We start from the raw sequence: 17117 nt of genomic DNA on the forward strand, positions 1-17117 counted from the left end.
TCTTTAAACACTAAATATGCAGCTTTCCTTACACCATTTCTGCTCTAGAGAAAAGGCAATGTTTGATTTTGATATTCCTGATATTACTTTGGAAGTGTAAAGCAGCTATTTAAATGGAGAATAATTTATTCTGGCACCAACATCCAAAGAAAATGAAATATTTTAATTATGTAAGAATCTAATGGATTAGACCTCCACAAGAAAGAAACAAAGAAAGAAAAAAAACATTATAGATCATATTCTGACTGTCCTTGAGGATATAGAGTGGACACTGAAAGCCCATTTAATGAGATCTACTTCTTTCAAAAGTGCTGGAAAATAAACTTGCAGAAGTTCTGTTTATTTTTACTTGTCAAGGACAAGGCCTTATTCTGAATGACTATAAGTTATGTAAATATCTTTACTTTGTTTTTAAAAGACTAAAGGAGAATTCTGATAAATCTATATACTGAACAGATGTACCAGTCACTCGTAATCATACATCCTAAAATGTAGGCTGGATCCGTATGTGAGCTATATCTTACCACCTCTCACATTGAGAGGGGAAAGCATGGGTGACCGTCCCTTTAAGAGCAGAGAATCGCCAATCTTATATTGTCAGTAGTCCCGTGGAAACTTAAGAGCTGGCAATACATTCATCTTTGACATTCATCACAAAGTCAGTATTACTTTTTTTAAAACTTAGGAGAAACAACAATATCCGAAAACCAAGACATCCCTTGCCCTGCCTAAAGCCTCTTACAGTAAAGGAGACTGACACCAGTTGAAAACCACTTCTTTCCATGGGATCCTATTGTTCTGCCCTAAACCCCATAGGATATAAGAGACAGTGATCCAGGTTAAAACCATTTCTTTTCATGGGATTATATTGTTCCACATCAAATTCCATAGGATACAAGAGACTGCTTATGTCTGGGCAAATGAAACAGGATGGGAAACTTTTCGTGGTTCCCATCCCATTTCAACTCCATGCTTCTCTATGCTTGAAAAGCGGCTGAAGTGTCCTACAAGTGGGAAATTTCTAGCTACGTAGTTCAAAATGTAAGGTACAATAACTCTCAGTTAACCAGTATCCTTGAAGACTGGTAGAAGCTGGATAAACTTTCTGGTTGCTTGAGAATTGCTATTAAAATAGGCCTAATGAATACATACTATACCCCATAAAAAGGTAAAGGTTTCCCCTGATGTTAAGTCCAGTCATGTCTGACTCTGGGGGTTGGTGCTCATCTCCATTTCTAAGTCGAAGTGCCAGCGTTGTCCATAGTCACCTCCAAGGTCATGTGGCCGGCATGACTGCATGGAGCGCTGTTACCTTCCTGCCGGAGCGGTACCTATTAATCTACTCACATTGGCATGTTTTCGAACTGCTAGGTTGGCAGAAGCTGGAGCAACAGCAGGCACACACTCCGTTCCCGGGATTTGAACCACCAACCTTTCGGTCAGTAAGTTCAGCAGCTCAGCGGTTTAATCCACTGCGCCACTGGGGACTCCCTTTGTATTGCATTGTAAATGCAGTAAATAAATCATAAATAGTAATACCTGTCTCATAGAAATCTGCATTCCAAACAAAGATAATAATCCATGCATTTTTTCCCTATCTGTATTTCTGTTGTAATGTTATCGTTTCCAAATGGCTAGAAAAAATTTCACAAAATGTGGACAAAATACTTGAGATAACCAGATTTAAATGATAGGCTATACAACAGAAACCAGATACACTTTGGGAATTCCGCAATTATATTTTTAATCATACAGACAAATGTAGCAGATCGTGTGAAAGGTTTCAGTAATATGGGTTCAAAAAAATAAATTTTCTGCCATTTGTCATATAGAAATAAAATCAAGTTTCTGTTTATTTGATAAACAGCTGGATGGAAATTTGACAAATGTGGAGATGATATTGGGATACTCAAATTAAACATACAGACACATAGTGTACACATTTATTTATTTATTTATTTCTATCATTTCTACCCCGCCCTTCTCACCCGAGGGGACTCAGGGCGGCTTACAAAAATGGCAATAATTCACCTTGGGAGAATGTGGCAGCACAATGTATTTTGCAGGAAAGCCATGCTCCCTCAAGGACAACTGAGACGGATATGAAACAGCAGGAATATATGATCACACGAACAGACAGGTAGTTATCCTACAGAAGAATTAAACCTGCCTGATCACTAGGAATAGTTATATAGCGCTGAGCAATCATTAATGCTCTCCTAATGATTCACCTAAGAAATGGTGAGTGCCGCAGCTAATAATTCATGTAGGAAAAAAAATATCTCAACCCATGACCATCCAGCCTCTATGCTTCTTTTCTTAAGAATATTATCGGTTCCATAGAGAAAAGTGTAAGATGAACATAAAATTAATTGGTTCATTATTATATATATGTAATTGGCTAGGTTGATATATCTATTTTAAACCTCTTTTCAGTGTACTTGAAATGGCATGTTCTTCTTTTGAAAAATGTTTCCGGTTTAATAAGGGTTCTCTGTAATTGGTGACACAAGAAGTAAGAAAAAAAACTTACTCTTCATACAAAGGTCAACATAGAAGACTCAAAATCTGTACCAAAGTTTTAAAGATATTCTTTCCCAAAGCATACTTTTATGTCCCCAACACTACCCTGGAAAAGATGTTTCTACTTGCAGGTCTATGAAAGGAGACTAAACTGGAAGTGATTTTGCCAAGATTAACTTGGCCTTTATATCTTTCGTTGCTGCATTGTTTTTGTTTCTGTTTGTCTCAGTGAAAGGATTTAGAAAATTGTTCTATCAATCATCTCTCCATTCAAAATTAGGAGTAATCTAATTAACATAACCTGCTTTTCTTGGCCTTTGTTCTCAGACACAGACAGCTAGCCATACGTTTGAGCATGTTACAACCAAGATACCACATATTTGTAATACATTTATCCATGACAGGCAATATGGCTGGTACCATTTTCAGTGATTAATTTGTTCAATAAATAGTATTGCATTATTTTGTGGTACAACATAATTACTAATATTGTCATATATCAAGGAAGATGTTATGAAAGGGAATTTAACCAAAGGATGAGGAAGGTCAAATATATTTGCCACTCCATCGTTTATGACTTTAAAGTAGGTAGTACTAACTTCTCCAAAGGTAAAATCATTTTGTTTACCATATTTACCAATCATACTCATTTACTTTAATCATTTATTTCATTTTCTTTTGATTACAACATATTTTCAATGTTCTCTACTGTCCAAGGAATCTGTGAATTCCAGGTAGCACTAGAAAAAGCCTATCTTAATTTCCTACCCACATTGATTTAACTCTTTAAGGAGATTGTTTTGTAAATTGAAAAATAACTTTATGATTGCCTTTAAAGTATGATGGCTGCCCATCTAAGCATACCTAAGTTGCCATCTTGTTAGTGACATATGGAAGCCCTGCTATGCATATAGCACAAATTATTTGCTATTGTGCAAACATATTCTGCTGACTTTGGTGGAAGCAAAATTGTATGCATATACAAGCAATGTTGTGCATTGCAGTTTCATACTGTACATTGTACTTTGCACATTGCACTATAGGATCCAGTCACTGACGTGTGATGTGAAATCTTGCTATTCTGCATGAGGGTTGTAGCTTGCTGTTGTAGCCTATTTCCACACTGGCTACACTGAGGGTTGTTAGACTGTAGCCCCATTATGGCTTATTTCTAGGTACCCCCTTGATGGATTGTCACCTTGTTGTGGTGAGGGGGCTTGCATGTTCCAATGAACATGCGAACGCAACCACTGGAGTCATGCACTCCCGGGGGGGGGGGATGTTGGGGAGGTTCCAGGCCAAATACAATCCATAGACCTCAATGGCAGATCAGGCAGAAGATAATATGGTACATGTTACAATGGCTGTGAAGGTGGAAGAAGGCTGCTTGATCGGCTGTGCACCGACCTCCACAAATTTTTAAATGCATAGGCATCTTCCAAGATCTTGGAAGGCCATCATACCTGGACAACGAGGAATCCTATTTCAGTGTATTATCCATAGATTTGTCCTGCAGGTGGCTGCCACAGCTATCTCTCTGCATTTTATATACTATATAAAATATCATATATGCATGTATTTGTTATTTTGTACCTTCCTGTCATTTTCAATTTATATGTGACCTGCTCAGGTTTCCTTGGTTGACCAGGGATTTGTGCACTGGTCTGCAGAGTCATGGTCCCACACTACACCAAGCTAGCTCTCTATATGGACACCTCCTCCCAAATGTAGCTAAATGACCATATGCCTTGGAAATGAAACTTGTATTTCTTTCACTGTGAAGAGTTTTGTGATTTAAAAAAATCCTGAATAATATTATATCTTTGAAGAAATTCCACATTGAATGGGAATGTTCTAAATTCTCCCCAAGTATTAATAATGCCTTGAAAGAAATAAGGAGTGGTAGTCGAATTATATGCGGTGCATTTCCATCAATATTTAATACAGCATTGCCTGGAGTGCAAGATTAGCTTTCTTCCTTGTGCAAAGAGAAAACTCATTGTGTACACTGTGCCATTCTTTAGATGGGGCAACTTCTGAAGAACTCTGAGTTTACTTCCTTTGCAGCTGTTTACTAGATTTTATACACTTTAGTTATTAATGATCTGTCTCAGAATTTAGCTCCAGGTTTCTTTTCAGGGTTTCTTCTCCATTTTGAAGTCATCTGTTTCATAAAGTGCTTTTATCAGCATTCTTCAGTGAACATGTGGTTTGAAGATTTATCATAAAACAAATTACCATGCCTGACTTTGCTGGTTCTTTCGTGATTATTTTCAGAAGTAACAGTCAAGCACACTTAGTTTTGTTGGTTTATTTACCTGACGAGTTTCAAATTCTTGGAAAAGAATTCAGTGGAAGATACATGATTGTGTGGAGTTTGGGGACCGCAGTATTGCTAAAGAGGACTATCGAGATGGAGAAACATATTTTTAGTGATGGATGCATTTTGCTTGATTGAGAATTTCTACCTTTCCCAGATAATACTGGCTTTTGTTATTTCCAAAAATACATACAAAATGAAGATCCAAAGTTGTTGCTTGCTAACTGCTATCAAATTGACTTATGGTGATCCCATGAATTAAAGACCTCCAAGTCATCTTATCATCAACAGCCCTGCTCAGGGCCATGGTACTTTGTGTGGTTTTCATCTCTTCCCATTGCCTTCATTGTTGTCTTTTCTATTGAGTAATGTCTTCTCATGATACAGTAGAGTCTCGCTTATCCAACATAAATGGGCCGGTAGAATGTTGGATAAGCGAAAATGTTGGATAATAAGGAGAGATTAAGGAAAAACCTATTAAACATCAAATTATGTTATGATTAAACACCAAAACATCATGTTTTGCAACAAATTGACAGAAAAAGCAATTCAATACACAGTAAGGTTATGTAGTAATTACTGTATTTACGAATTTAGCACCAAAACATTGCAATGTATTGAAAACATTGACTACAAAAACATTGAGTACTAAAAGGCAAACTGTGTTGGATAATACAGAACGTTGTATAAGTGAAGGTTGGATAAGCGAAACTCTACTGTATGTCCGAAATACAACATTCCAATTTGAACAATATTTTTGACTTAGATGTTTTTGGTATAGCTAAGAAATCTGAAAGAAAATGGAAAAGATGTTTTTCATACAGTGCTATAATCTGTGTGTCAGTAACTTTAGTTTTTTTTTTCTAGTCTACTGAATGTGATGTCCCTTTCCAGACTCACAGAGGAGGAGATAGAAAACACAACCAAGAGTGGAACAGTTTTGAGCATCACTTCTATGATCCATGAGGACCAAATATGGAACACAGATGTTCAAATCTCAGTGGGATTCAGCATCAAAGATCCTGGGGGTTAATTCATATTGGATTGTTAATGTGCGGATTGTAATGGGCATATATCAATTATCCTCAGGTGGTAGTATTTATCCTGAGACAAAAAAAGAACTTTTTGTTTGATATAATGCACTATTAAACAAGTTAATAATTGTGAATCCTGAAGTTTTAGTGGATAATATTAAGTTTTAAAATGCAAAAGCTGTGTAAATGAAAAGTGAATTAATATCAAGAAATTGCATTATTATAATGAATACCTAAATAAACATCTTTTATGGCCCAGACATTTAGTTTAACCAGTTTTCACCTTTGAACTGAGGAAGAGGATGGGCAGAGAGATTTGAACTGTGACCTGAAGGAACATCCTGTGCAGAAGGAGCAAAATTTGTACATTCTGGTATGTTTTACATACTTGTAACCTATAATTTAAAAACGTGCATGGATGTCTCTTGCCTTCACTATTTTTCAGTAATTTTAAGATTATTTTATTTGTATGCATCCTTATTCTAGATGCAAAAACATTGGATTTTTGGTGGAACACAGGAGAGGTCCATCTCGGTGTCTGCTCCCAGACTGTGGAACTCCCTCTCAAGAGAGACCAGGAAGATCCTTGTTGGCCTTCCGCAGGCAGGTCAAGACCTTCTTCTGCCTGCAGGCAATTGGGGAAAAATAAGTAGCATGTTGCTGAGGACATTTGGGTGGAGATTTTAGGCGGGGGCTTGTAAGTTTTAAAGGCTATTTCAGGTGTATTGATTATATTTCAGTCTGTCTTTTACCTTAATCCACACTATATTATATATATATATATATACACACACAAATAAAATAATATAGTGTGGATTAAGGTAAAAGACAGACTGAAATAGAATTAATGACTATGTATATGTGTGTGTGTGTGTGTGTGTGTGTATGTATGTATGTATGTGTGTGTGTGTGTATATATATATATATATATATATATATATATATATATATATATATAAATAATATAGTGTGAATTAAGGTAAAAGACAGACTGAAATAGAATTAATAAGGACTGTGTGTGTGTGTGTGTGTGTGTATACACAAACACACATTCCTTTTAAAAATGATGACCAAAGTGTTGAATTGTTAGCTGCTTTGTCCCCACAGGGATAAAGGCAGAGTAAATAAGAACAGTAGAGTTTCGCTTATCCAACCTTTGCTCATCCAACGCTCTATATTATCCAATGCAGTATGCCTCCCGCTTGGATCTACAGCTGTTTCTCTAGGCAGCAATGCGCAGTAGGCCACTCCGTGCACTGGGTGCCCACCAGGACGCAGCTGGCGCAGACTTTTCCCGTGGGGTACAGGATCTGGCCGGCAAGGAGGGATTAAGGAAAATAGGCTTTTCCATAATCCCTGTTTATTATCCAACATTTTCGCTTATCCAATGTTCTGCTGGCCCGTTTATGATGGATAAGCAAGACTTTACTTTAAGTAAGTATGTAAGTAAATATAATAAAATTATGATTAAAATCTACTGTTTATATTAAAGATTCAAAATGCAGATGTACAACTCTTCAGTCTTTGCAAATGTCTTGTGAATATTAAAATGTGCTATACTAATTGCCAAAATATCACATAACTGTTTTCCAAGTAAATAATAACTACATTCTGTTGAAGTAGCGTTCAACTACTAGGCTGGACAACTCTAAAGGATCTACCCTCCTCTCCTTCTGTAGGAGCTTAAAAACCTGGCTTTTTCAAAAGGCCTTTGACACTTAATTTGTTGTCGGACTGATCTATCTGCCCATTTTATAATAGCCCCATTCCCGAGGTGTTGCCAATGTTATATTGCACTTTTGTCCATTTCAACTGTGAAATTACCTTCCCCATTTCGGCACATTCTGCACTTTGCCTGGGTTCTATGAATTAGTCTCCTGTGTTAATATTGTATGTTTTATGTCAATTTTAACGATTGTTTTTACTGTAATTGATGTTTTTATTGGATAATTGTTTTATTGCTGTGTTTTGATTTTTGATTGTTTTATCGGGCAAGGCCCCATGTAAGCCTCCCCGAGTCCCTTCGGGGAGATGGGCGGGGTATAAAAATAAAATTATTATTATTATATTATTATTATCTGAGAGAACCCCATTCCCCATCATTTCAGGAGTTACATTTGCCACTTCTGACAAAACTAGAGGTGATAGGAAGATCATTTAATGGGTTTTGGAAAATATTATTTCAGTTCAAAACTGTTATTACAAAAGCCCCAGACCACAACAAAGAAGGCACTACCATCACCTGCATTGTCTCTTCTACCTCATAATGTTTAGTGTAGCAAAACATTTACTAATAGCTAATATGGTGCTGCTCTATTGTATATTGCTACATCTGCAGAATTAGTCAATGAAATGAATCAGAAACTCCCCAAAGTAATATATTAGTATGACATATAGTCTGTAAAAAATATTGTCTAGAGAAAATAGTGATGTGACATGCTTTTTTGCTGATGGCACTAATTTAAGAACATAAAATTTTCTCTAATTCATCATTTAAAGTGTCCTGAACACTGATGATTCTTGTAGCAATACTACCAAGAGATAAAAATAGAGTTTAGGCCATATTTGAGCACTCTAGTTTAGAATGGACTTAAAATACACGCATCTGAACAGTTTAGAATGGACTTAAAATACACGCATCTGAACATATTGGATATAGTGAAATGCTCACCAGAAAATTGAAACATTGTTATAGTGACTTGAAACAACATACCTCTTATGATGAGGCCAGTAATTCTTGGAATATTCTCTTGACATCAAAAGAGGCACAAGAGAATTTGCAGGAAGAACAAAAAATGAGTCAGCCGAGAATGCAAGGGGTAGAAAGGATAATATCCAAGCCCCTTCACAAACCTTCTCCTTGATACAAAGAAACAAATATTTTTCTGTGCTTCCTATTTCCCTGAGTGTTAAGTTTCTTTGGATAAAAAGGTTCTTTGAGCAGCACAGTCATGATAGCTTTTGTACACATCTTTAGCGTTTTTTGGGTTATTTTTTCTAGTTTTTTAATTTTAAAAATGGCATTGCCGTGGCATCTTTCTTTTTGTTCTGGGAAAGTTTGCATAAGCAAGAGTCTTATGGTGCAATTACAATTCAGAAGTTGTAATGTCCTTCACTTTAACTGGGTTAAAAGAAGTTGTCCTTTTGCAATATACAAGAAAAGTCCAGATAGATCAAAATACTTTTCTGGTGACCATGCCATCATCTTATTACAACAACCCACAAGAGTGTCTCTCAAGTACTGCCAAGAGGCACAGTCCAATTAATAATATTTTTATTTTTGTATCCCGCCTCCATCTCCCTGAAGGGACTTGGGGCAGCTCACATGGGGACAAGCCCGAACAACATAAATTAAAACATCAATCAGTAAAATTAAAACATTATAACTATTCAGTATTCAGTGCCATGGCTAGTAATACTACAATTAAAACAAGAGTTGGGTTAAGGAAACATTGACTTGGAGCAACTGGCAGAATTTTATTACTTTTTCAAGATAATCTTTCTCTGGTTCTGTTCCCTCAAGTGCTGTGTGTGGTTTTCTTGATGGACTAGAAACGTTGTCTCATATTTATTGTTTTCTTGTGGCAGGATGAGGTCCCGGGCAGTGGACATCTGATCCAGCAAAATATGCTTAATAAACGAAATTGATGGCAACCCCCCAGGGCGGGAAGATAATGATATTTTCCAGTCATTTAAAAGATGGGTTACAATATCAAAGATAGAATATTGGCATTAAGTCTGATTTCTTCATGGAGTTGCTTGGAATATTCAGGCACTGAAGGGATGGTGTTCATGCTTTATGATTCTTTGCCTAACTGGTAGAAATTCACTGCCTGAGAAACATCTGTGGAAGCTGTTCATCCAGTTTTTGTTCCTTTGGGACTGTCCAATCACATCATGCACTCAAAAGAATCAATTTGAGAGACCTTTGTGCAGGGAAGAATGGCATTCAGCAGTCCTGAAGATGATGTTGAACTACAACTCCCAGTAGCCCAAGTGAGCATAACCAACATAATGCTGAATCATGGAGACTGTGGTTCAATAACATCTGGAGGACTGCATAGTTTCTTATTGCCTCCTATGTTTCATATGTAACTGGATTCTTGGGCCAGTGACCTTTTGCAGGCATCTTGGAAATTCAATCAACTGTGTTGCTGTGACACCGAAAGTAGTGTCAATTGTATGAGTAGCTGACATTTAAGCTCAGTTGTGTTTTGAGGTGGAACAGCTGAGGGCATAAGTCTGGGGCTCCCAAACACCCATAGTTATAAATAAAGACACAACACAGCAAACTTGCCTTCCTTGCCTCCATCCTCTATATTCCCTCTTTTCATTTTCATTATTTTCCTCTGGGTATTCAGGATCTAAGGAAAACCTTTGCTCTAAGGCTCTCACTTCAATATGCCCTTTGCTTGTTCTGTCTTTTTTCTTGGATTTAGAAAGCTATTCCCTCTACTAGCAGGTGAATGTACAATAAGAAACTTCATACATGAAGCGACAAAATGTACATCAAAATGTACAAATTGCAATTTAAACATTGGATATTATGTTTCATAGAACAAAAATTTCATGCCAATCTAATGGAGGACCATATCACCTTTCTGGGAAGGGGCTGGAGCATACAGAACAGTGCCTCTGATGAGGGCTGTAATGTATGGGCAAGTTTGAATGGGAAGAGATGATCTTTCACACATACTGGGGCCCATTCAAACCCACATAGTGCCATTATTCCAATATAACTAGTACTCTATTCTATGGAATCATGGGATTTGTAGTTTAGGGAGGAATAATCAGAATCTCAGCCAGGAAGCTCTAGTGCCCACCAGGCTATAAACATTGGGTTATTGCCATGGCACTAAAAAGAAAATATAGCATAATTGTGAAGTGTGGAAGAACTTCTCGTCTCAAACTGTTTAGGGCATTGAAGGTCAGGACCAACTTCTTCAGTTCTATCTGGAACCTAGCTGGAAGCCTGTGAAATTATTCCAAGACTGATACAATATAGTGTTCAAAGTAAACTTCTGGCAAAGGTCGGGATGCAATATTTTGGTCTAGCTGTAGGTCCCTTTCACAATTACAGCACCTTGACACCATTTTATCTCCCATGACCCCATCCTACGGAATCACAGAAGTTGTCATTTAGAGACAGTTGCTTAGAATTTTCTGCCAGTGATCTCTACGTACAGTATACAAATGCATAAAATGTTTCAGTTTGTTTTTCTAACAGAATTTTAAGTGATCATGAAATAAAAAATAAAAGATAAGAAAAAGAAGAGTGCACCCTACAAAGGGCTTTTAAAACTTTGAGAATGACTATTATATGGGATCAAAATGCAGCAACGGAAACCTAGAGGATACAAGGTACATAAACTTACCTTTGTACATAAACGTACCTGTGGCATAGTTGAAGTTTCCTGTTGACTTTTCAAAACTGCATCCTGCCATATGGCAACCACATTTGTTTACAAAGTAAATGAAAACATCTAAGAAGAATAGAAAAGGATCCAAATAATTCAGTATCTTACAAAAGAAAGAACACTAAGTGACATGATTTAGTTACTAAGCTTAAGTATTTTATATTGTATTGTTTTAAATCTGTTTATTGTACTTTGTTAAATTATCTAATTGTTTTAATTGCTTATGTTTTATCTTCTTCTATTGTATATTGGCACTGAATTTTGCCAGACTGTGAGCCGCCCTGAGTCCCTTCGGGTGAGAAAGGCGGGATAGAAATGATGGGATGCGATTGGTATTAGGAACTCTACATTACAATTAATGAAAACTATTAGAATACAATACAGCCATAGCAGGTTATTTACAGTGGAAAATATCTAAACATATGCTTAAATTTTACTGAGAAATAAAAGGGGTTTAATATGCTTAGTTCTGTTTGCATCACACTTTTTTTTAAATGTAGTAATTTTGTTAAAAGGTGCTGGGAAACATGAAAACTCCAAATGTCATATCCATTTATTTTGTAGGAAGCCTGCAAGTCTGCTGTGGGTATTTGTCATAATAACAAGTTTTTCTGTATTGTCTGGGCTCTAAAAACACTCAAAATAATTTAGATAAGTTATTTTGGGGAGTCCCAGTTCTGGAGAAAAAGGCAGGATATTAATAAAGAATTGATAGTTGATTTGGACTATTTTTTGGAAGACAATATTGGGTATAAACATTAATGAAGTCAAAATTTTATTCTTTAGCAAATCACATGGACCAAACCTTTGACTGTCATCAGAACCATTGTTTCTCTGATTATTTAATAGAGATGCAAGACTGAATGCTGAAAACAAATGAAACACCAACATAAGCCAAGAGATATTTTTGTCTATCAGAGTTAGAAAATCCAACAAATCAAATAGTTTTAGACTTTGTAATCACAGTAGGTTCTCCACATTTATGGATTTGACTTCTGTGGGCTTGATTATTACCAGATTTGAAATGTCCAGTGCAACTTCTGCTTGTAAAAATAGTGTTTTTTAAATTCCCACTTTTCCCACTTTTGCTGAGATCTTATGTTCCTATGTGGAAGGCTAATTTTATCTTACTTCCTTAAAAATGATCAGTCATTGATGATAATGGCGATGATGATGATGATGATGATAAAGCTTTATTTCTTGTCCCCTCTCCCCAAGAGGACGCAGAGCAGCTTACGAGAGGAACACAATATAAATAAAAGTAGGCACATAACAATAGGGGGGAATTAAATCAACAAAGTAAAGACAAATCATGATACATAGGAAAGAAGAATATCAATAGACATGTTGAGTATAACTGTATAACCACTCGTAAATATAAAACTAAGTAAAAATGTAGGACGTATAAAACGTTAAAACATCATAAAACCTGCTCTTGCTGGTGTCATTAAGCTGGATATCTCTTACATTTTTATATATTTATGTTGTTTATTGAACTGATACCCACCCCTCTGCCTCCAAAACACCTCTCAAAGTAACTAACTTTAATGCAATTCAAATTAAATAAAAGCAAAGGATATTGAAATATAAAAACAAATAGAAATGAAAAATATCAATAAGATAATAACAACTTACTTAACTTATTTGAAATATATGAAAATAAAGAAGAATTAACAAAACTATTGTGCCAAGTGTTGTCCTTTTGCTGCGCTTTGTATTACTATATGTTTGATTCCAAAACACAGAAAACCACTGCTGTAATAATTGATGGTAATATGTGGCTACTAGACATCAGTACTTACATAAAGTGATTTTTTATCATGATAATAACAAGAAAATTACTGGCAAGGCACTTGAAAAACTGCACAGCAGTGGACAGCCATATGCTGTAAAATACTCAAATTACAACAAGTCCTTCTGCTGTAGGTCAATATGATAGTACCGGGCTGGTGGTACTTGTTTTCTCATAAGCAATTCAAATCTTCTGCAGTTGTTTCTCTTGCAAGCACTTGGCAGTTAAATCCCTCTGTCACATTTTGTTTATTTTATCTTAAGGATTCACACCCTACCATTCACTACATACCCAAAATGTAGGGGGTCTGGATTTAAGCCTGTTGGATGATAGATGACAGCGGGGGGGGGGGGGGGGGGGGAGAGAGAGAGACTTAAAATACTGCCAATTAATGTGGGCTGAAAATATTCATCATGTTTCTGCAGGTATTCAGTAGCTATAATTATAGGAGGTCTAGTTCTTTCATGCCTGCTCCAGCTATATCTTACTGACGAGTGCCCCTGAAGAGAATTAATGCAGTTTGGTGCCACTTTAACTGCAATGGCTCAGTGCTATGGAATCATGGGAATTGAGGTTTTACAAGGTATTTAGCCTTCTCAAGCCACAAATCCCAGCAATCCAAAGTACTGTGTCATGGCAGTTAAAGTGCTGTCAAAACTACACTAATTCTAGATGCAGCCTGAGTTTAATAGGATTTGAAGGAAGCCCATTGTACTTAGTGAAACTTACTTCTGATTAAATATAAAAAAACAGTGTGGTGTAGAAGTTTGAGGATTAGACTAGGGAACAATTCAAATGGGGCAAAAATGCCCCGTTTCGCCACCTTTATGCACGACTTTGACGGGACCTGCCGTGCACCATCACACAACAAACAGCAGGCCCCACCACTTTCCTCCCAAAGTGAAGGCAAAGCACCCCTTCCTGCCCTCAACGTGTGATGAGGGGAAGAGGGAGGGTGCACAGGGCGCCACAAGTTGCCCCACGTGCCTTCCCGTTCACCAGTGAGATGGCACGTCCCAGCTGGGCTGTGTGACAAGGTCCTAGAACTCCAAGACACTCAGGTTCAAATCTTTGTTCAGCCATGGAAACCTACTCGGTGGCCATGGGAAGGTCACACTGTCTCAGCCACAGAGGAAGGCAATGACAATCTCATATGAACAAATCTTGCAAAAAAAAAAAAACCTACTGGAATTGTCTTGAATAGCAGAAACTGATATCAAAGGGATTACACTACAATATAGTTATGTATAGTAGGTATAGTTCTGATGTGCCAAGATAGCGGCCACAGCAATGTGGCTTAGATGGGGTCTTGATAATGGCCAACATCCAGAATATGCTTATTCTATATCAAAGATAAGGGATATGTAACCTACAGGCTTTATGTAATGTCAGACTTGTTGATCCTTCAAGCTCCTGCACCACCAAAAACTAACAAAAGGATGAAGCTTTTCCCCATTTACTTTCAGAGATGTGGCGTTCTCAGTTGCCATTATTGGAGCTATCTGGGAAGAGTGATTATTCTTTTAATATCCTATCACCCTCAAACCATTAGAAAATCCAACAATTACACTCAGTAGTGATTTCCAGCCCCTTTTAGTTTGAACTTTAAACTTATTTTAAAAGCTAGAGATCTAGGGAGGTGAGAAATGCCCCCCTCCCCAAACACTATTGCATACTTAGTCAGTGTTGAGACTATTTAGCCAGACTGATCCAAGTCAGTACTTTCGAGGTCCTGATATCATGTATGAATGACAAGACAAACAAGATCAGGATAATATACTAGATAAATGTCTCTTCTGAAAATTGTCACATAAATTAGATTTTAATATCTAGCAGAAAAGAACTGTAATATTTGAGACTAAAATGTACATTTGAAATGTTGTGTGATTTCTTCATTATCCTATTGCTTTATTCTTGTTATGAAAAACTGAGACTAATAATGATTTCAAAAGAATGGCTTTACTTCCCTTTAACAAGAAAAGTGCTAATATTTGCATAGTAGATAACGTCAGTTGTCTCTTTATAAAGAAAAACCTTTATGTTGTAATAGCAGATAGAAGATTAGCTAATGCCATCTACATTCTCTATAGTGAAATTATTTTCCACTGACTGTTTCATCCAGATCTTCCGATGAAGGATTTCACAGTAGTGAAATTAGAATTTCTTCTTAGATAGCACATATGAGGTTTCATAAGAAAGATAAGTGCTTAAGTTTTAAAAGTTAGTAATGCTCTCATTGAGATGCCTGCCTTCTGAATGCCTTTAATTAACTTTCTTTCTTTTTTTTACATTTTGGTTGGTCATTACACTTCTTTTGACAGTTGTGTTGTAATGTTCTGTGAAGCCTCAGACTGCTCTCATGTCTCAGAATCACTGTCTGAATCAGCACTTCAGTTCGGCAGTCTCTGATGACTGTTTCACTTTGAAACAATGCATGAAGATCTAAGGCACTTCTTTCATCATTCTATGAAGAAGACAGCTTAAGCTCTTTGCTTCTGCTTGGGTGTCCCTCTATGCCTCCAACAGATGGGTGAACCAATTACGTTGTTCCAGCAACAAGGAAAGTCTGTGCAAGAACTTCAAATGTGCAATTATTCAGCCTCTTTTCAAAAACAATGTTTGTCATGACTGCACCAAACTCTCTCTCTTTACAATTGGCCTCCATAACTTCAGTATCGAGCAACGTTGAGGCTTAAGTTATACAGATTGCTCAAGACAAGAGATAAGATGGGTAAAGTAAGTAGGAGTAGATGGAAGATTATTATGGGTAAGTCCTGAATTCTCATGATTACTAAGGTTTCTATCTTTGAATACCTGTGCCCTCTCATGGCAATTCACGGCAGGACTTTGCAAAATTCACCTTGTAGAAAGACTGCACTTTTTCTAGATTTTAATCCAGTAATAGGCTGCCCTTGTTATTGTGTGCTTTTAAGTCACTTTCAGTTTATGAAACTTTCTTTGGCAAGATGATCACCAAAGTGACACTTGGCAAAGATCTCCATGGCTGAACTGGGATTTATACCCTGGTCTCCTGGAGAGCAAGCAGGATAATACCATGCTTGTTTTCAGCAATAGGTATTCATTCCTTGAAATTGGACCAATGGTGTGTACTGAACATTGGCATATCTTAAAAACCCATTATCTGTTGTTGGATTGGACTGCCAGCCTCCAGCAGAGCTAGATCATATAGAGTCCAAATGAGATACCAAGCTGAGGGTTCTTCCCTTCTCAGAACTTTTTTTTTTTTAAAAAAACACAGATAGATTGAATGTAACGTGATGGCAACCTTATCTTGCAGTGCCTCATAGAGATCTGCTTCAAATTGACTTATCATTTGTATATTACACTGGTCTCAGTGACAGCCACAATTGCAGCATCACTGTTGTTGCATGCCAAGAAGAAAAAGATATGATATTGGAAAGAAGCAACAGCTGGAGGCAAAGAGGTATCTCTTTGCTTACATTACCTGCTAGTTTATGAGAAGTATATAGCAGTAAGTGTCATGGATTGACAGACAAGTTCCTTGGGCCTAGATGCCCACCCACAATATCTTTTCTTCCAGAGACACACTTATTTACAGGCAAGAAGGCTCTGTTCTGCTGCCCTGACTTCTAGCAAGTCTGGATCATCAAAGGCCGTGTTCAGGTCTTTGAGTTTAGCTTCAGGTTTTACTGTGCAAAGCCACAAAATGTGAAAAATACCCATATTATTTCTGTCTTACATTTATGTACTCTGCAACCAGAACACGACTATACCTCTTTCCAAAGAAAAACTCTTGTAAAGTTAGCATTTTTATAGTTCTTCTGCTTGATGGATTTCACCTCCTATCCAAACAAAAAGGTTAATAGTTTATTCTTTTCTTACAAGTGTATAAGTGTATAGTGTTTGAAATAAAATATGAAAGGATTTATAACTATTAGCCATGCTATGCAATAATTAATTTTCAAACCATGGTTCTCAAGCTGCTTTCCTAAGGCTCTCTTCTTCAGCAGCAGCTTTAGGGGATCAAAAACGGATTTCAAAGCATAAGA

Source organism: Anolis carolinensis, chromosome 2 (genome assembly GCF_035594765.1).
Source record: "Anolis carolinensis isolate JA03-04 chromosome 2, rAnoCar3.1.pri, whole genome shotgun sequence".
Lineage (NCBI taxonomy): Eukaryota > Metazoa > Chordata > Lepidosauria > Squamata > Dactyloidae > Anolis > Anolis carolinensis.